At 46.4% G+C, this 21,835-nt stretch overlaps 1 pseudogene; it reads right to left on the reverse strand.

Annotated features, from left to right (window-relative positions):
• Positions 1-462: 462 nt before the first annotated feature.
• LOC144126194 (uncharacterized) lies at positions 463-21,546 on the reverse strand (annotated as a pseudogene).
• Positions 21,547-21,835: the final 289 nt, after the last annotated feature.

The following is a 21,835-nucleotide window of genomic DNA, read 5'->3' on the forward strand; positions in this document are numbered from 1 at the left end:
TAAGCGCACTGAACTTAATAAAGAACTGAGCTTAACAGCAGGTCAAAGCTCTAAATTTACAAGTATAAGCTGCAAGAACAATTTAATTTATTCCAACAGTGAAGAATGAAACCGAAATTAAACTTTGGGAGTTAGACAGGTCCAACACATGACCTCAGCTTTGACACACAGACTCTAGCATCGATACTTCCAGGTTCAGGAACGGCTCAACTCAGCAGTGCAGTGTCTGTCATTGTGCAGGCACCTTGCATAAGAATTGAAATTTGGTAAGGGAACATGCAAATGGTACTATCATGAACACAGAACCATATGCAAACAGATAGGTGAGCCAGGGAACCTATAACTTCAGTACAAAAGGTCCAAACGCATACAGAAACCTGGAAGGCTTCTGCATAGCCAACAAAGCCCACATATACATTGGCTCGCCATCTTTGTCACAGAGCAGCCAAGAAATAGCATTCCTCACAGGGACGTCACAGGCAAATGAATCTGCGCATCAATGACATCCTCCTCGTGAGTCTCCAGGAATGTCTGCAGCTGATGCAGTAGACCAGGAAGTGGTGAACAAGCAAGTCGTCTTCAGGGCCACTGTGGATGCAACAGCAAACACAGAATCGGACACTCAGTGCGAATCCTGCAATCATGTCTATCGCGGCCTGTGAGGCACATCGCACCGCAGTACAATTTTTGCGACCGGGAAAATGTTCAAGTTTCTAAGAATATAATTTGCAATTCACTGCATGTTATGCAGAAAAGCACACTGTAACCCCAGTGGATATATCTCAATAAATGTATTTTTTTATTTTTCTTCCCAATTTACTATGGACAGTTTTGATGGGGGACCAAAGTACCATATTAACGAGGCATGCCTGTAAAACCATGCAGTATCCGAGAAACACCACCTGGTTTCGCATGTTATGCATGGCCTTCCTAAGGAACGTCCCTCATCCTTGCTGTGACAAAAAATACAGAAATGGTACACCAGCAAGTTGAGCACACAGAAAAGGTATTATGCGAAACTTTCTGAAGTAAACACCAGCCAGCCAAACAAGCTTCAGTGTTCATTTTCAGAGTCCTTTCAATGTTCCTGTTATGAGGAAGCCCAATAACTTTGCATGCATGTCCTAATGCGGTAGCTGTATCAAAGAACAAAAAGCACGATAAACACTGCCACTATAGCGGGAGCGATGCATGGGGAGACTCTTTGGATACCAATGATGGCAGGGGGGTCACCTTTATCTCGGCCATGGAAGAACAGAAGTGGTAACTTGCAGATAGTGGCTACACACAGAGTACTACAAGATGGCATTTCTGGAGTGCACCCATGGCAATAAACAGCCTCACAGTAAAGTATTCCTGCATCATGGTCGGCTGCTGAAGTGTCAAGGATACTGATTTCTGCATATTTCCAACCAGTCTACTGGCACTTAGTGATTGCCAAATGGCCACTGCTTCAAACTACATTTCTAGTCATGTGCCACTCTGTGTCAAAAAGAGGTGGCACCTTCACTCGCACTTGACAAGGAAACGTGATAACCAGTCAGAAAGGCAATGCAGCAAGCAATATGGCGCTTGATGTATATGATAGAATTTCAAGTCAAGATAATGTGTCCAGCAGTCTGTCCAACATCTCCATTTAAGAAGGGATTCAACTTTCAACAAAATTTAGTTTATTTCTAGCTGTATTTACATGCCATTTTTTGAGCAATTTAAAAAAAATTATGATTATCTCATCAAATGTCACTGTTTTTATAGCGTTGTTTATTGCCTCTGAGCCTAAGGGGAGTTGGCAGAAAAGAAAGAAAAGAAAAGAGTGGGTGGGTGGGTGTTAAATAAAGCAGGAAAGATGTGCCGATCTAATGAAGGCGAGGAAGGAGCGGTGAGGTGGCCCCTGCGTCCAATCAATATATGAGAACGGGTTGTCTGGGTGGAGACCCGCTCCTGGCAGGTAGCGAATTCTAGTTGACTTCAGTGCCGGGCAATCGCACAAGTGGTGAATGTCAGCCTCAGTGTCTTGTGAGTTGCAGACTGGACATCCTAGGTGGGGATATAAGTGATGAAATGGAGGCCACGTCCGAGTAACGGCAGGAGTGAGGGCAACTCCGCCCGGATCCTCCGGAGCACAACCTCCTCTGCACGGGTAAGAACGCGGGGAAGGGTTATCGCACACGGAGAGACGAGAGCACGTGTGCGGAGGCGGAGGTGTTCCTTTCTTGTGAGAAGGAGGGTAGCATCATCCATACTAAGGAATTGAGGCATTGACGTGGGTAGGGTTGGCAGGCGGGTTTCAGAATCTGCAGGTCTTTGTGAATTGAGTAGGTCACGTGGGACCCACTCAATTCGAATGGCTTGCGGGATGCGAGCCGCCAGGCGATGTGTATTCTGGCACATTTCTGGGCTGCGGCTGACGCGTCGGAGTAGACGAGTTTCTTGAAGGGCGTCAGTGCGGATGATAATGTGGGCTGTAGGAAGGTAAGTGCGACTACAGAGCGAAGCGCATCTTTTATAGCAAAACGCTCAGCACAGAAGGAAGTAGGGGGTTCCGCGAATCGAAACCTGGCCGTCTTGTTAAGTGCAGGCTGGCAGGGACAGTAAAGTGCTGTCATCGTTACACAGCCCTGGATACTGGCATCAACATATATAATAATTGAGCCGCGGGGTAGGAGACTATCTTGTTCCGCGATTCGCTCGGGAAGGGACGATGCCGCATAAGGTGTGGTTGGGCGACGTAGATCGGTAGGTTTGTTGTCGCTCAGCTGCACTAAGTCCCATGGAGGAAGAACTGACGGTGGTGGCGACAGTATGCTGTGTGATGAAGCAAAGGTCCGTAGTGCTCGCGATGAATGCAAAAGGGTGGCCTTAAGGCTACGAGCATCACGGGGCTGCTGCACAAGCTCGTCAAGGGTATTTAACGGAACATTTTCTTGAAGTGCCACGATCGGCGTGATTCGTGGAAGGCAAGTGATAGCTCTCATTGCCTCTCGATTGACGGCTTCCAGACGATCCCACTGAGCCCTAGTGAAGTGTTGGAACTGTGCTTGGTAAATGCGGCGCGGTTGCAAAACCGCTTTCACCAAATGTGCGACATGGGAGCGAGAGCCGCCGGTTTTGGGAGCAATACGTTTGATTAGACCCATGTTACGTTTTGCGCCAAGGCGTGCCGAAAGGATCAGAAAACTTCCGGCTGAACGACGTTTATTAACCCATGCTTGAGGGTCGAGGCTCGGGCAAGAAAGAGCCCCTAGCAAGCGGCACTCTGCTTTTAATACTTAGTTAACGCATGCGCACTTTGTACAGTGCTCTTATCGACATGAGCGCCAGCCGACAAAACACCACCTCCCCTTTTGATGAAGCACACAGTCAATAGGAGTCCAGCTTGGAATCTATCTGGTGGGCGACGATTTCGCATGGGGTATCGTCTTGCCTCGGCGGGTGCTGGTGTTGCCTGTTGCACAACCGGAGTTACCCTGGACGGTTGTGGACAGGAAGGAACTGGTGCGCCGGCAGTCTCAGGATAAACCAGGAACTCGCTGGTCGTAACTTCACCAGCTGTTCCATCCATGCCTAGGGGTAACGTCCTCTGCAGGCCTCTGTAGCAGCTGATCTTGGTGCCGAAGCCAGGTGAAGGTCCCCTTCGAGGTGGTTGCACGTACTTGGAAAGGGACTGGTCCTGTTTGAGCAACAATCACAGCGGGTGCCCACTTTGGTTTTCCAGAATAATTACGTGTTAAAACGCTGTCGCCTACCAAGAAGTGACGTTCGCGACACGGACGACTTAGTGCCTGAATGCACTGTGTTCTACTCTTTCCCCCACGGAAGTCTTTAGGGCATCTAGCCGACAGCGTAAGCGTCGTCCTGGGAGCAATTCCGCTGGTGATTCACGAGTCGTCGCATGTGGTGTGTTGCGATACGACAGCAAAAATTTATGCAGCTTTACCTGCAGTGTTCCTCCTGTGCCGTCTTTGCGCAGCGCATTCTTAAAGGACTGGATGAAACGCCCTGCCAACCCATTGGAGCTGGGGTGGTAGGGAGCCGTGAGGACACGCCGCGCTCCCATTGCCTGCACGAAGTGCTTGAACTTCTGCGAAACAAACTGAGGTCCATTATCGGAAAAAAATTGTTTCAGGGAAACCAAAACGTGCGAAGAGCTCGGTCAAACAACGAATCGTGCTTTCTGTAGTTGTCGATCTCATTGCGAAAACCTCTGGCTATTTAGAATGTGCGTCTACCACCAGTAAAAACATTGTATTCTGAAAAGGGTCCCGCAAAGTCTACGTGAGCACGCTGCCACGGTGAAGTCGGCCATGGCCACCGGTGAAGAGGTGCGTTGATTGGAGCGTTACGTTGCTCATGACAACTAGCGCAGCTTCTGATACGAAGTTCGAGGTCCGCCTCAAGAGTTGGCCACCACACGTAGCTGCGTGCTAGTTCTTTGCTGTGCATGATGCCGGAATGGCCGTCATGGAGTTCGTCCAGTACGAACCCTTGCAGCTTTGCAGGGACGACTACTCTCGCGCCCAGCATGACGCATCCCTGATGCACCGTCAGTTGGTTGCACCTGCGTAAAAAAGGCTTCAACTGCTCATCCGTGATCGACGTGGGCCATCCCACATTTGTGAAATTCTTCACTTGACAAAGAATTCGGTCTTTACAGCCACGATATCTCGACTAGAAACAGGCAACGAGTCCAATCGCAAAGAATAAAATGTTTCTTTGATTTCCACTTCAAGATCTGGCAGCGGCAGACGCGAGCGGAAATCGGCTTCCGCGTTCTCGCTCGATTTCTTGAAGATACGATTGTACGAGTAGGCAGTCAACGTAACGGCCCAGCGTTGCAAACAAGCAGCCGCGATGGCGGGAATCTCGGTTGTTTGGCCGAATATTGTTTGAAGAGGCTTATGGTCTGTGACCAAGGTCAATGAGCGCCCATAAAAATAGAAGCCGAACTTCTTTACACCGAAAATGATGGCTATCGCTTCTTTCTCCAGTTCACGGTATATCTTTCCGCTTCAAATAGCGTTCTTAAAGCGTAAGCAATGGGCCGTGCCCTTCTGTGATCGTAGACATGAAATAGGACCGCTCCTACACCATACTGCGACGCGTCGCATGATAGCCTAAATTGTCTTTCAGAGTCAGAGTGTGCGAGCGTAGGTGGTTGTGCCAATAGCGCTTTCACTTGGTTGAAGGCTTCTCTAGCATGCTCGTCTCAGTGCCACGCTACGTTTTTTCGTAGAAGTCTGAAAAATGGTTGTCCTATTGTTGCTCACTGGGGCACGAACTTGCTGTAATAGTTGACAACGCCCAACAAAGACTGATGCTGCTTCTTTGATTTCGGCTCTGGTGCCTGGAGAAGTGTGTCAACTTTATCTGACAATGGGGAAATGACTTTAGAGCTGAATCTTGTGGCCACGGTAGTGAAGGTCGCTTTGAAAAACGAGCACTTCTCTTTCTTTACCCTGACATCTCGGCTTTGAAGACGCTCCAGCAGCGCTTCGAGATTAGCTAAGTGATTTTCTAGTGTTTTCCCAGTTAGCAAAATATCATCTAGGTAGCAGCAAACACACTTTAGGTCCTTTACCATCGCGTCCATAATCTTTTGGAAAATCCCCGGCGCGGAAGCGATTCCAAAAGGTGACCGGTTGACAACAAACAATCCCTTGTGCGTGTTCAAGGTTAGGTATTGCTTTGAGGCATCAGACATAACCAATTGCTGATAAGCGCGGTTCAGGTCGATCTTTGAAAAATGTGTGCCTCCAGACAGAGCCGCGTATAAGTCATCGACCTGCGGCAACGGGTAACGTGTGACGTGAAGGCACGGATTCACTGTCACCTTATAATCGCCACAGAGGCGTATGCCACCGTCTTTCTTGAGAACGGGTACCACTGGCGTTGCGTAATCTGATGTGGCACCGGCCGTTATGGTGCCCATTTTTTCCACCTTTGAAAGTTCAACCTCAACCGCCTTTTGCCGTGCGAACGGCACGTTTCTTGCTATGAGAAACTTCGGTGCCTGATTAGGCTTCAAATACAGCTCGGCCCCTTCTTCTGTAATCACGCCTAACTCATCTGTAAATAGAGAGTCGTACTTTGCGATTAAAGCGTGCAGCCTTTCCTCTAAACGACAAGCAAAAGGCAGCTCTGACCTTGGCAGATGGTGGACGTTCCAGATTTTGCTCCATTCCAGCCTAATTGCCTGAAGCCATTCCCGGCCCAGCAATGGCGGCCCCTCCTGGTCAACGACGTATGGAGGGAGGCTCGCCGTGTTGCCACCGTGCTGCACCTTGACTTGTATGACGCATTTTGGGGTAACCAGGGATCCTGTATAGGTGCGGAGCTTGACTTCTGTCGGGTTGAGCCTGGCTGATGAAAAAAATTGGCGGTAATGTTTGAAAGGCATGAATGTGACGGTGGCACCTGTATCTAGCTCCATAGGGACTGTCACATCATTGGGACTGTCCTTGATGGGGCGTTTCCCACGCGACGTGCCGGAGGCGCTACGGCAAACTCGTTGCTGGTGCCCCCTTTTGTTGCAATTATAGCATTTTTCATTTACGTGGGGACACGCTTTGCCGGAATGTTTCGGCGACCCGCAGCGAAAACATTCCTGCGACTGGACACTCGAAATCGCTTGTACCTTATGCATAGGGCTGGCTGCAGACACACCAGTACGGGCTTCCACGGTGCTTTTTGTTGCCGCCTCCATAGCCACAGCGCGCTCTACCGCTCTCTGAAACGTAAGTTTGCTATCCTCAGTGAACGGCACTCGCTGTATATCCTCTCTTAACAAGCCGCACACGAAGCGATCCCGGGGGGAGTCTAACGCGCTTCCAAAATCACAGGTTCGTGCTAGCTTCCGTAGCTCGGCAACGTAATCAGAAATGGACGCGTCTTCGACTTGCTGCCTCCTGTGGAACTTTGCTCGCTCGCAAATTACTGAGGGCTTCGGCTTCAGATGGTCCCCCAGTGACTTCTTTAGTACTTCGAAGCTCTTGGCTGAAGGCAACTCCGGGGCAACCAGCGATTTCAGAAGACTGTAGGTACTGGGGCCTCTGATGCTCAGGAATGCATGTACTCTGTCACCTTCGGCAACACGGTTGACGATTAGAAACGACGTCAGCCGTTCTTCGTACGACGCCCAGTCATTCGTGGAAACGTCGAATGGTTCCCTCTGGCCCAGTTTAGCAGCAAACTGCGTCGAACCGGCACTGGCTTCTTGTTCATGATATCAGTCAGCGAAGAAAAGAAAAAAACAGCACTCTTCAATCGTCGATACTGAACAGAGGCTGAATGCCGAGAACACTTGCCTTCCTTGACGCTGCGCAACTCTTCAAAATCCCATCATCGTCGCCACGTGTTACGTTTTGCGCCAAGGCGTGCAAGGATCAGACAAGTTCCGGGTGAACGACGTTTATTAACCCATGCTTGTGGGTTGGGGCTCGGGCAAAAAAGAGAGCCCCTAGCAAGCAGCACTCTGCTTTTAATACTTAGTTGACGCATGCGCACTTCGCAGAGTGCTCTTATCGACATGAGCGCCAGCCGACACAACAGCCCAAAGTCTGCAACGCCTGCTTTTTAGCCTGAGAAAGTTAGGCAGTACCCGTTCCGGACTGATGTATCGACAAACCCAGAATTTTCAGTGTCGAAGATTCTTGAACTGGGGTTCCAGGTAGTTGGAGACGGATTGGCGTGGCAGCGAGTTTACGGCGTCCCCAGCGGTTGGCCACTGACATGAACGTAGTTTTGCTCACTGAAAACTGTAGGCCGACAGACATAGCGTAATTGGCGGTAATATCTAAGGCTGACTCTAGGGCCGCCCCTTGAGTTAGCAGGTCATGGTGAGTGCTCCATACCGTGATATCATCGGCGTACAGTAAGAACTTAACGTCAGGGACATCATGTATGCTTCATGCAAGAGGAATGAAGGCAATATTGAACAGTGTTGGTAACAGCACCGAGCCTTGGGGTACACCGCGAACAGATTCAAATGATCCTATGAAGTCACCACTGAGGCGTATGGCAAATCGCCTGCCTTCAAGGAAGGTTTTATAAAAATGCATACTCGAAGAGGAAAATGCAGCATGTCAATAGAATGCAAAATGGCAGCAGGATTTATATTATTGTAAGCCTTTTCGATATCCATGGCGAGGACGGTACGCACACTGTGGCTGCGAGTTGAGAGAACTTACGACGCCAAGACAGCCAAACCATCTTCAGTGCCGATGAATGGACGGAAGCCAATTTGGGCTTGGTGGTAGAAACCGTGATGCTCCAGCCACCACGACAGTCGTGTGGCTAATACCTGGGCTACACGGGCGTTTCGAATGCCTTCCAAACGAATGTCATTCGACTCGACTGCCAAACCTGCGCTGCTACACGACGTTTTTGAACGGCATTCGGTTCACATGACATTCGAGTCGCCGGAGCTCCGCGGAGACATTCGAGATTTTGAATGCCTTCGAGGCGCAAGCACGACTACTCTCTACCGCAGCGTCTTCGCGTCATAGATGGCAGCATAAGTTTTGAAGAGCAAATACGTTCGTCAAACAATGAAATTCTAAATACTATTTATATACACTACACGGATCTTTTCCAGAAGTTTTGTTAGCAAGCAAATATTTACCGCAAACTCTGGAACCCATCGCAGGAAAGAAAGGCAGCCGTTTTGGCCCGGTGCCAGTTTTTTTACTTTGTGCTGTTGCTTTTGCTGTGTTTTGTCTTTTTATTTTGTGTGCGTCTGTGCGTACATTTAAGTGAGCTCTTTTTTATTCAGTGAAGTTTTTTGCACTTTTTCGTTTTTTGCGACACACGCAGGAGATAGAGCCCAATGCAGCCAACAGACCGCACACAAAAAATGGCAGGGCTATGGGCTTGGGCCTCTGTTAGAACAGAGGCGTTTAGTAACGAATAAATAGTAAAATTTATAAGAAATGACATATTACATTTAAAAGTAGCAATTTTATAGCGGACTGTGACTATAGAAATTAATTGTTGCTGCCATATTTGTTTAAAACAAAACTTGACGGCAGCAGCGCCCCTGTAGCTTGGCGGCAGAATACTGAAGCTTTCGAATGCTTTTGGAATAGTCGTGTAGCACCGTGCGGGTCCGTCCAGTGCGAATGCCATTCGACTCGAATGTCATTTCAATGTACCCATGTAGCACAGGTATTACATTTTCTCTGTTAACTTGCACAGTGTTGATGTTAAAGAAATAGGCCTGAAGTTGCCAAGATACATCGGTAGCTTCCCTGCTTTTGGAATTGGGATCAAAATGGACAATTTCCAGGTCTTAGGCAGAGCCATTTAGCCATACTGTGTTAATGGTTTCGAAAAGTTGAGGGAGGACCGCACAACTCATGTTCTTGTACACCTCATACGAAATGGCATCCGGACCGGGCGATGTCTTTCGTTTAGCCTCATCTATTGCGGCAAGCAACTCAGGCATGGTAAAAGGAGACGCAATACCCTCGGCATCTGGTGCTGATGGCAGTTTATCTACGTGAGCTGGAATCCCTGTCAAGTTAGATTGGATAGCTGAGGGTGGCAACACATCGTATTTTGGAAAGAATTTCCGTGCCGCTTCTCTGGCGAAATCATCCGGAGACAAGTTAGCTGTGAAGCATGCGGTGCTAGCTGCGTCCGGGCGACGGTGACCGTGTTCCATTGCACGGAAAGTTCGCCAGAGAGGTGGATTCGACGAATTCGCAGAAAACTGTTCGCACCACGCATGCCACTGCCTTCGTGATAGATCGCGTTCGTATTTTCGAGCCTTAGCAGTAATATACTTCAGCCTTATACGTGCCTGTGCAGATGTGGGATCACGTGAGACTGTCAGCTCGGCCTGTCGGCGAGCAGCCCACAAGTTTAGCAGACCGATATCTGGAACCGGTCGATCGATGTCTGCCCAGGTGCATGTGGTAGCCCTGTTTAACGCGCATTGTATGCGGTAAACAAGCGATGGCGACGACTCTGCAGGGAGATCCAGGAGAATAGCACCGTACACTTGGGGCGTAACCGGCGAGCTCGTGATGGATGGACACCGATTATTATAGGGTGGTGGTCACTGCCCCAATAGGCAGGCTCAAGGTGCCACGAGGGAGTGCCGGGGCCAGACCACCACGTCAGATCGGGAGCATAGGTGTTACTGTGACTGTGACGCATAGCCCGCGTTGCTGAACTGGGGTGATTTAGAAGAATGAACAACGCATCGCGAAGGCATCCCGCACACACCTGCCGCGGGGGCTCGAAGTAGGGTACCCCCAGTCTGGGTGTGGGGCGATGAAGTCACCTCCGAATAAAATCGGACGCCGTGGGTATTTCCTACGCACAGATTAATACGGGAGGAAGCGCCACCCACTGGTCTTACGTAGTAGGATACCACCACAACAGTTGCCTTCGGTAATTTTACAGTAACTGCAACTACCTCCTGATACGAGGCGCACCAAGTTTCTAGAGAGAGGCATACATGAGGGAAACGCGTGTTAATGTACACCACCGCCTTTCCCGGCGGGAAAGCAGTGTGCACGCGATGGTCGTTAATCGAAGGCGACGCGTAACCACTGAAGCCCGGAATTGCTGGCAAGGCATTGGTCTCCTGCAGTAACATGGCCCACACCTGGAGCTTGTGCAAGCGAAGACGCGTTTTCAGCTCTCCCACTTTAGTGGAGAGGCCTCTACAGTTCCACTGGAGCACACCAGAAAAGCCGGAACGCGCCATCTTCGGTTAGTAGTCCAAGCGTTGCAAGAGAACAGATTTCAGGTTAGATAACTGGGTGACTATGAAGCGGAGCAGGTACGCTGAAGAGTTATCTGGCAATGTAGCAGGTACTCTGGGAGGAGCGGTGAAAGAAGCTGGTGGGCTGGACAAGCTCGGAGCTGATTCATCATTTCTAGTGGCGGTATCAGACCTTGCTGCATGTCTACGGCAGGCAAGCAGTTCATGTTGTTGTCGGAGCCTTGAAACCTCTGCCAAAAGGCATGAAATTTGGTCATCAACTGCTACCACATCATCGTCATCATTGAAAGGTTCCAAGATGCTAGGCTGTTTTGTAGCCTGCTGATTTCGGCAGTACTTACGCACTTTATCGCTATAAGTCTGCTGGGTAGCAGTTTCATGCGTGTGCAGCACGGGAAGTTCGGGCCACTCGTCATCATCCGACTGGAGAGGTGCAAACCGGTTGGAAGTCTGCACAAGGGGCGTATTCACATTCTCAGTCATTTTCATAGAATACCCACGACGAATCTTTTCTGTTGCCTTCTACTTTGTGGGGCAAGTGGGTGATGTGATGTCTTGGTCGTCAGTTTTGCAGTGGCCACATCTGTGCGCCGCTGCGCATTCTGACGCAGGTTCCACTTGAGTTGCGAAAGGGCAGGATCTGCGCATATGGCCAGGTTTGAAGCAACTGTAGCAGTAGATGGCGGCAGGTTAGTAGGGCCGAGGCCGTAAATGCAGTCATAATATTGCAAGCAGGCCGGTGGTGTTGGTGGTGGGCCTTGCAGGGTGACGATGCATGAGCGCCCTTTTCTCATGTAACATGCTTGGATCACTCGGTGAGTTAATGGGACAATAAAGTTCACGCTGAAGGGCGGCCTAGTCCTCATCAACATCGACGTTGTAGACAACACAACGTTGCAAGTCGGATCCATCAACCAGGTACACCTGTACCGGTACCGAGACCTCGCTGCTAACTGTAATGCACTGTAGCGTTTGCAGACGTTCCACGGCCGCTAAGGTCGGGAGCCACACAACAATGGTATTGGACTTCTTCTGGCCGTAAAGCCGCGAAAACCTTTAGTTCCGAGACATGCATCCATGTTTGCCTGCAGAATTCTGGTCGGTATATCTGTAAGGCTTTTCGTTGCCAGAGATTTTATAGTGGCTTTGTAACTCACTGAGCCGTTGGTAGACACAACTGGGCGGTCTGTGGTTACGCTGGAACGTTTGCTTTTTGAGCCGCCGCTGGCCGAAGAGGAACCCGTTGCAGCGTCTCCCCGAGGGCGCTTTTGAGGAGAGCGGAGGGCCAGCGGCCCGACTGGCGGTCCTGATGACCGGTCCATTGGAGTGCTCGACGTGCCATGTGGTATTGGTACAGGTCGATCCAGAAGTACAGGCTGTGCAGCCTTATCTGTGTTCCGTCCAGAGGGTAAAACACTCACGAGCTGTTGTACCTCTGGAGAAGGCAGGGCAGGCGCCGTATCCTATGAAACAAAGGCGCGATTTTGGAGGTCCGGCCCATGCTCAGTGGGCTGTTTAACTGGCGGGAATTCCACCGAGGCAAGCGGCGCAAGCGGAGCTACCCTCGCCAGCACGTCACCGAAGGTGCTAGACCTAGCCTCGGTGCACAGTTCAGGTCCAGAAATAATTGCGTGACATTTGCTGTATGAGACGCAACCAGGCGGTGGCTGGGCGTCCGAAGCCTCCTCGTATGGCGCGAATCCAGTTCGTTTGCTATAGGGAACGTGGTTACGCGGCAGGCGAGATTTTCACATGAGCGATGTGAAGGCACCTTAACAAGGACCATCACTTTTTTATGTGCAGAACAATATTTTCCGATATACATTTTTCTTAAAGGCTGTAAAGCTAAGAAAATATAACAGAACGCTAGTTCAACATTCATTGTTCTGGCAGGGTGAAGTCATTCTTGTAATTTTTTGTTCTGCAAAGCTCACATTTTTGTTATGAATTTTTTAGATTCAGTATTTGGTGACATATTAAAGTGAGAAGACAATTGCATACAAGAAGTTTAAAATTCATAAATTTGAAAACAACGGTTCTCTAGACCTGCGCTGCGGTCCTAGGAGTGCAAAGAAACAAGTGGTTCAGAAAACGTAAAACTGCTGGGGAGAAATATGTTCCGTAAGGGAAGTATCTAGGCAGAAAACCCGGAATAACATCCGACTTGCTCCAAATGATCAAGCATAAGAACCGATTGTAGGCACAGTTTGTACGATCAAAAGATGAAGAGTTGCTTCGGCAATTCAAAAATTACAGAAATAATCTAACATCAAAACTAAGAATGGCTCGAGACGCCTATTTCACAAATGTATTTTGGAGCCCTGAAGAACAGCGATCGGATGTAATCTGGCGAAAACTGAATTGCTTATTGCAACAAAATACCCGTGATACTTCCGAAAACTTTCAGCATGAAGGTAAACGAATATATGGGACCTATTTAGCTGATACTTTCAACAATTTCTTTATCTTACAAGCATCTCAGAGTCAGGTAGAGTGCAGCCAAAATTAAATTGAATTCATGAAGGGAAGCAGCTGTTCATCATCCCTTTTCGTTGCGCCCACGAACTACACAGAAGTTTTCTCGTGCATATGTAATATTAAAAATAGAAAGTCAGTAGATGCAACTGGTCTCCAAATAGCGCCCATTAAACATGTTCTTCACCTAATATGCCCCGCTGTTACTCACATTTACAATCTCATATTATCCACCGCTGTATTTCCAAAGGCACTTCAAATGGCTCGAGTGATACTGGTTTTTAAAAGCGGCGACAAGAATTTTATTCGTAACTATCGTCCAATTTCTATACTGCCAGTGTTCTTGAAGGGTATCGAAAAATTAATGCGTGGTAGGGTACTATCTTTCTTTGAAGAACATAACCTGCTCCTTGACTTTCAGCACGGGTTTCGAAAGAATCGATCCACTGAAACAGCATTACTGACTCAAAAATAAATCTTTATAGATATGTTTCAAAATAAGGAAATAGGTGGAGACATATATATATATAGATTTTACTAAGGCTTTTGACTTGATAAACCACAGAATTTTACTACATAAACTGGCAAGCTATGGTGCCCGAGGAAAAGCTCACGATCTTATGAAATCGTATTTCTCGAACAGAACACAATATGTTGACTTTAAAATTCGTTGTCCTCAATACAAAATATTTATGCAGGAGTCCCCCAAGGAAGTATACTGGGACCGCTCTTATTTTTAATCTATATAAATGATATTGTGCAATGTGTAACTGATGGAAAGATTGTATCCTACGCTGATGACACTTCGGTGTTCATAACCGGGAGATCAGAAAGTGACATTGAAGAGAAAGCAACCAAAACACTGAGTGCATTAAATACATGGGCAAAATCAAATTGTTTGAAGATTAATTCCAAAAAGACAAAAATAATATTGTACTTTCCAAAAGGAAAGATAATTTCTAGGCCGTTGAACGTGTTCTTAAGCTCTGATATTGTTGAAATTGTAGATTCCGTTAAAATCCTTGGCTTTATATTCTCAAAGCATTTGACTTGGAATGATCATGTTGACTATATCAGATCAAAAGTGTCTTCAGCTGTCGGTGTCATGTTGCGGCTGTGCGGTACTCTTCCTGTCAAAGTTAGGTTATTGCTATACAACTCATTAGTTCTTTCTCTTTTACAATATTGTTGTACCGTTTGGGGCACTACGGGTGTCACAAATTTATCCAAGCTTCTCCTTCTTCAAAAAAGAGCTGTAAGATGCATTGCTGGTGTTCCTTATTGTTCCCCCACACATGACTTGTTTTTAAAATATGAAATCTTGCCAATATATAGTTTAAACAATTATAGACTTTTAATGATATATAAACGCTCTTCACAAAGTGATGAACATTATATTAGTTATCTGGCAAAACTTGCGAAAAACACGCATATCCTGCAGACTAGACAAAGAAATTTGGTTAGATCCGACGCCTAGGGCATATTATACCGATCAGATTCTTTCTTATACTGTTCCAGTATTATTAAATAAATTAAACAAAGAATTGTTTGACCCCTTTCAGCATTCAAGTGATGTTATTAAGCGATTTTTTATTAGCAAGATTACGCAATATTGCACTCAGTTTAAACCTATACCTGTTATTTTTTTTCGTTTCCCCATGAGCAGTTATTTGTTTTTCTAATACCTATGTTTGTGCTGCAATGCATAGCGCTGCTTTTTTACAAAGTGTTTTGTTATTTTGTTTCAGTGTTTATTTGGAAAATTGAAAATCTCTGCCTTTGTACTGTACTGCTAAGTTTATAAAGGGGCCGGACCTCTGTCAAGCTTACGAGCTTTTAGTCCTGTCTCCTTCTCTGTCCAAAAAAAAAATAAAGACTGAATGAACATCAACTAAGAATGCGTTTCTTGAATGTTTCTTCTACCCGCCGCGGTGGCTCAGTGGTTAGGGCGCTCGACTACTGATCAGGAGTTCCCGGGTTCGAACTCGACCGCGGCGGCTGCGTTTTTATGGAGGAAAAACACTAAGGCGCCCATGTTCTGTCCGACGTCAGTGCACGTTAAAGATCCCCAGGTGGTCGAAATTATCCCGAGGCCCTCCACTACGGCACCTCTTTCTTCCTTTCTTCTTTCACTTCCTCTTTTCCCCTTCCCTTAAGGCGCGGTTCAGGTGTCCAACGATATATGAGACAGGTACTGCGCCATTTCCTTTCACCCAAAACCAATTATTATTATTATTATTATTATTATGTTTCGTCACAATTCACAGCCGCCGAGGTTCACTAAAAATTTTTTTACAGTACTTCCCAGTCGATTTCCATAATTAAATTTGGGGACAGCAGAGTCATTCCACGCAAAAAAAGATGTACCAAATTCTTGCTATTTTAGATTTCGCTGAGAAAATTCTTGGAAGACCAGTCGCAACAGAAGTGTAGAGACCTTCTTTCAAAGAAAAAAAGTTTCTCCATATATCAGGCTCAAAAGTGCAAGACATCTTCATTTGGGCATTTTGCGAAAATTATTGTTCAGGAACCGGTCCTTGTCGGCAAAGTTTATCCCAGCATGTAGTCTGGTATTGAGATGCCCTGTCATGCCTCAAAAAATAAACTGTGGATGATGTCACTTTGGTTTAAAATGGAACTGCTTAACATGAAAAAAATTTGAAGATATCCGCATTTTTAAGCTAAACTTTGAGTCTATATTTAAGCAAAATTTTTGGAGTTTTGCCTGAAACCTTGATTTAGCACAGTTTGCATTAAACTTGAACCTTGCGTTGTTCTGTAATTTAATAAAAAGTATATCGATATCTGCGGAAACGGTTCACATTAAAAGACCAGAAAACGCTATGTGGGCAACGGTGCTAGACAAAAAATTAGCCAAATGTTCAACACATTTAGCTTCGCATATTAAAAAAAACTAGAAAAATATTTATTGTTGGTGAGAAAAAAATTTTGTGAAGGAGTTCCAGCGACGTGGTGCCAGCACCTGTTACGGTCCGGTAAAACAGTGTTTTTATTTCCGGCCTTGCTAGAACTCTAGCAATTGCCATTAGCATTCGACATATTTTGAGAAGATAGCGGAATGGAGCCATTTCAGTATTTTCAGTTATTCTTAAAGAATATGTTTGGGCGGAATACTCATGGTATACAGGGTGTGCCATGTTATTCCCTATAGATATGACTTAAACTCCGGATTTTTAAAGCCAGTGTCAAAGTGTTAGATGGATAAGCATTTATTATTTACATTGCACTTGACTGAGGCATCAGCCTCACCGATTATTCAACTTTCAAAGCTGTGCTGTATAGCAAATGGGACACCTTGTATATGCACAAAATATGAAGGGGAGACTGCATACTACAGCAAAAAAGGGTTATAACATCATGTGGCCTGAATTGGGAACAGCTGAGGATAAGAGTTAATTGAGAATACCTAAATAATCTGCGATTTGCTGATGACATTGCCTTGCTGAGCCACTCACGAGATGAATTGCAAAGCATGATCAATGATTTAGACAGACAGAGCAAAACAGTGGGTCTAAAAATTAACATGCAGAAAATCAAAGTAATGTTCAATAGCCAAGCAAGGGCACAATTGTTCACAATTGGAAGCGAGGTGCTTAGGGGGCAGCCAGAGACTGTTGATCTGGACCATGAGAGGGAAATAAGGAAGGATAAGAATGGGGCGGAGCGTATATGGCAGGTTCTCTCAGATCTTGACTAGCAGTTTACCAATATCCCTCAACAGAAAAGTGTACAAACTGTATCTTGCCGGTACTCGCCTACCGGGAAGAAACGTGGAGGCTAACGAAAACTGTTCAGCTTAAGTTAAAGGGGCCCGAAACACATTTTCAGTGCATTGTGTTGCCTCTTGGTTGCATAGAATGAGTTATAGTGATGCTATTAGCATCGGTTGTACAACGTATACTGTGTGCTGCATAGCCACTGCCTGCGGCCCGGACAGTTACGAGGCACAGACAGCTCGAACATAGAAGACGTTTACTTGGGGCGTGTGATGGCCTTTATCCCCTGAAGTGGAAAGGGAAGTGGGAGCGGAAAGAAGAAATTGAAGTGTTCGGCAATGACCCCCTGAACAGCTTTCAGGCCTGCGCGTCACGTGACGCGACGTCAACGACGTCACTGCGCGCCGGCTGAGGGCCGCGAGCGATTGCCGCGCGCTCGCCTCGCGGGAAATTATGGCACAGACAGGATCGTCGACCGTCAGGTCCGCGCAATTTATCAGGGCAAAGACAAATAATTAAGATTACGGACAGCATTTTACAAATTTATTTATCACAGCAGACTCTGTCTGTAAGCATATTTACAGATATTTACGACTACACATCGTTCGCGGCCAAAATACATGACAGACAGAAATCGATATCGCGCTGTAATGTAGACGGATGTTGCCTTTTATACTGCGTGCTGTAAAATCGTAAACAACTGACAGCCGAAACAAGTTGTTGCACCGATAAGAGATGCACACAGTTACAATACCAATCTGTATATTAAAGTAGGCCCTGTGGCACGGTACGAGTTTCGGATGAATGAGAGGAAGCAGAACATAGCATATTGCAATGCCAAGAGGTAGAAATCGAACCCCATACTCGCATCTTAACTGTAGGTTAGAAGAAAATATTATTTCATCAATTTTTCAGAGTAGGTGGCCGCCCTTCAATGGCATAAAACACAACATAGTACTTTGTAATGTCGATGACATGCAAATAAACCACAGTGCATTAAACACACTTGTGACTAAACTGTGAACTAGGTTATAAGAAATAAGAACACAAAGAACCGCTTATTTCACTGCTGCAGGTACAGGAATGCACTGCACAAACTGCATTGCACAATAATATAGACACTAATACAATAATACATAATAGACACTGCAACAATAGTACAATAATAAACACTGCACAAGAAGGGCACATACAGACAAAAGGTGTCAAAAATAAGTCATTCACCTACCACAGCAGGCACTGTCTGAGGTTCAGCTCTGTAAAAAAAAAACATTTCACTTAATTGTCAAAATACTTTGAAATTCCAGATTGAAAACAAAGAACTGTCATTTAAACTCTGGGCTAGAAAGCATGCATGACGCAAGCAAAAGAAGGCTCATTGCAATCCCAAGCAGCACAGGTCATCGGCCCAATATTGCAACAGAATGGTCCCATCCTGGTCCTTTGTAGGGCCCGCTTTGCCAGTAGGGTTCCAATGTTGGGACTATTACTTGTGCTGCTTGTGATACAACAGCCAGAAGTTCGCCAAAGAAATCACATGAGGAAACTGCAATAAAATACCTGCAGTGCAATTTAAAGTAATTAAATGTGCGGTGTACAAGTTATGGAAAATTACTTTTCAGGAAGATTTGGGCTTTTCTGTTTTTTGCCTTTTGTTCTTTTATAATATGAAGTTGATCACTGCTTTGTTTGCATAAGTTGTTAAGCATTATGTTTGCTGCACAGTTTGCAACAAGTGTGACAAGGAGCTCGTAGGCATGCCCATTTTCACATGCATCTATGTCCTCAAGCCTTGGTAGAGAGTTGAGCGTCAGTTGCCGAATGACATTCCTTTGGTTAGGCCCATGGAGAAATTGTGTCCAGGCACTTTGTGTCACAAGCTTTGTAACTACAACCTCCGTGTACATGACTATTTTAATCACAAGGGCGAAGGGAAACTTGAGTCCACCTCCGTCCTGTTGTGCGATTAAGGAGTGGGCGTCTTTGTCCATTTCCGTCTCACTTCCGGTAACAACCAAGTGTCCTAGGCAACTTTCACACTTCAAACCATTCATTGTAGCATGCGCACAATACCCGCCAACATAACAAATAACTGGCATTTGTTCTCTGAGTGCATCAAGGTCAGCGTCTACAACTTGAACACTAAAGGAGGTTTCTACATCTCTGACACTGTTTCTCTCTTCGATGTTTCTGAAGTCATCAGAACTCATCTTCGGCAGGGCATTTTGAAGGCGAATCCGGCCCTCTGTCTCACAAAACTGTCGAACAGATATGTGGTAATGCCCACCAGCCATTTGCCGGTACTGTCCAAAACGACTCTCGAGAGGATCCGTTTGAACTTTCCGTAGTAGGACGTACTTAAAATGAAGTTCACTTATGCAATACTTTGCCAATGCCAGTAAGGATTGAGCAGATAGCCTTAGGGCACTCATTGTGTCCTGGGTAAGAACCCCAGTGTCATGCCAATGAAATTTCCAGACATCAAGCCAGGTTGAAAACATGCAGAAAAGCTACTTTTCGGTCTTCTGTACTGCAAGACACGGGTTCTTCGTAAACAGTACGATGATGGAAGCCTTTATTTGACGTTTCTACGTTGACAATACTCCACCAGCGAAGAATGATTTTGATGAAATCTGCTGTTGCTGCCGCATGTTGAAAATCAGCTTCACCACTGCGAGCTGCCATGGCTGTGGCTACGTGCAGATTAAAAACCTGCAGCACCAGCTTCACATTTTGCCGTTCCAAGTTGCTCGAATTAAGTGCCTTGGATGTCAAGCCATACCAGACATTATCAGTAGAGATGACTCCTCTTTATGTAAATCTCTCAAATTCTTCAATGAGGCAGTTATTTTGCATTTAGGACGAACATCATTGTTTGAAAGCTCAAAGCGTGGGTAGAAAAAGCAAGTCCCCACATTTTTCTGATTCAGCCAATTGTTTTTGATATACTTCAAAAGATGTACAGCATCTACCACATAAAATAATGGCCGATCTGGATCTGCCGGATGTGGATAAACATGACGAAGCATTGGCTTTGGCAGAAACATCTTCATTACCTTTCTGCTTTGAGAGTTATTGTCACAAACAATGCCTGTGACCCCGTACCCAATCTCTTCTAAGCGTATGATCACCTTCTCCAGTATGGCATGAAGTTGGTCGCCCTGTATGGTTTTTACCGGAAGAATTTGTGCTACCTCCTTGAATGAGCTCAGCAGACTTTGTATCATAAACACGTGTACAGATGTGGCTGCCTCGCTGGAATTCACTGCAGCACCACATATGCTGCCCCCCTTATAATCAAAACAAGGCTTGATATGAATTTCGTCAAACATCAACGTCACTGTCTTTTCATGTGGCTGCAGATGTGTAAATCTCTGGGAAACATACTGAAGAAAAGTTGCATCACACGAATCAATTTCTCGGCACATTTGTACAGATGAGCACACTTTCCTAATAGGGCTAGGATGGGGCTAGGCTAGTGTACTTTTTTATCTCAAATACTTGTAGGCGTGCGGCGATATTGTGTGTAGAATGCGTGCAAACACAATTACCTGTGTGCTGTCTGAATACACTGTGCAGAGAGCAGTGTTAGCTGTTCCTTTAAAAATTTCACAGCCCCTTTCTTGTTTTCACTAATTCTTGCTTCCAATTTGTCTAGAAGGAAATTTACTGCAAGCGACAGGTGGCGAGAACTACAACGCTCGCCAGACTTGTCAGACAGCATGCACAGGTTGTTCAAAATTTCCAACAAGGAGCTTACTTTGCAAACCGAGTCTGGTACAACAGTGCTACCAAGATTCTTGATCGCGGATCCTTGGTAGCAGGCTGAAACTTGGAGGTTTTCGAACACTGTCAATGACGCCTTCAACCAAAGTTCACGATCGTTGGTGATGTTCAAAAACATCGTACACTTTTCTTTATGAATCACAGTCTACTGCACTGACACTGAGGCCACTTGCAGGCGCGCTATTAGTTCTTCGAGTGACGAAAATTGGTCTCTATCCTGCTCCGCTTCATATGACGCCAGTGATCCTTTGACCGCACGGGCGAGTTGGGAAGCTTCTAGTCGGCTCCTCGTAGCATCAGATGCTTCTCGCTGTTGTCTGGTGCTGAAAGGTACGAAGGGCAGTTGGGAATTACGATAGGCACCGATCCACGGCGCAAGCGCGGTACTGGCAATCGAACTGTAACATTTCCTCTCCTTGAATCCGTGTACGATGTCGTCGTCTCGATGCATGAAGCGTCGAAATGATCAGCGCAGACCTGCACAAACGTACAAACGTTTCGTAAACATCTCAGAATCCACTCATGAAAATATCCTAATGCTAGCCCCTTTGTCTATAAGCGTGTTTTCAGCAAAGAAATGATCTGTGCTTCGGAAGTATCGCAATAAACGTGCTGATTAAGTAAAAGCAACCAGGAGCACATAACAGTACCATAAACATTACTTACCTTAGTGTATGAAGTGGGCACGAAGTCCTTCCTTGTAATGGCGCGTAACCGTTTCTTGAAAGTGTCGTCTTTTGGGAAAGAAAACACTTGTATCTTCCTGCCCGTATAGTAATTGCCGGTGCACCCCGGCACACAACACTTGTTCGGCATTTTAGTATCCACTGCACATCGCGCACGGAAACAAATTTTTCCGCAAAACAACGACGAGAGACGACAAACGAAACCACGCCGCAGCAACCAACCGGCCCGCGCGGCGCAGGGAGCGTGAAAGAAAGAACAGCAGGGACTAAAATCATGTCGCTGGCGATGCGGCTTCTGTAAGTGTCAGCCTGCCGGATGTGACGTCAAAATTTTGGGCGCAGGCCTGAAAGCTCTTCAGGGGGTAATGGTTCGGCGCACACGCAGCACTCTAGCATGACGAAGACACAACCCTACCCTC

Source organism: Amblyomma americanum, chromosome 1 (genome assembly GCF_052857255.1).
Source record: "Amblyomma americanum isolate KBUSLIRL-KWMA chromosome 1, ASM5285725v1, whole genome shotgun sequence".
NCBI classification, from domain to species: Eukaryota; Metazoa; Arthropoda; class Arachnida; order Ixodida; family Ixodidae; genus Amblyomma; species Amblyomma americanum.